The sequence below is a fragment of the Myotis brandtii genome, unplaced genomic scaffold (assembly GCF_000412655.1).
Source record: "Myotis brandtii unplaced genomic scaffold, ASM41265v1 scaffold421, whole genome shotgun sequence".
Classification (NCBI taxonomy): domain Eukaryota; kingdom Metazoa; phylum Chordata; class Mammalia; order Chiroptera; family Vespertilionidae; genus Myotis; species Myotis brandtii.
In genome coordinates this window covers 2,416,445-2,416,693 of record NW_005366140.1, presented here as the reverse complement: position 1 = coordinate 2,416,693, position 249 = coordinate 2,416,445, and positions in this window count along the sequence as shown.

Below are 249 nucleotides of genomic sequence, written 5' to 3'. Positions count from 1 at the left end.
CTCATCATTGTTGTTTCTATCTCTCTCTCCCTCTCCCTTCCTCTCTGAAATCAATAAAAATATATATGTTTTTGCCCTAACCGGTTTGGCTCAGTGGATAGAGCATCGGCCTGTGGACTCAAGGGTCCCAGGTTCGATTCCGGTCAAGGGCATGTACCTTGGTTGCGGGCACATCCCCAGTGGGAAGTGTGCAGGAGGCAGCTGATCGATGTTTCTCTCTCATCGATGTTTCTAACTCTCTATCCCTCT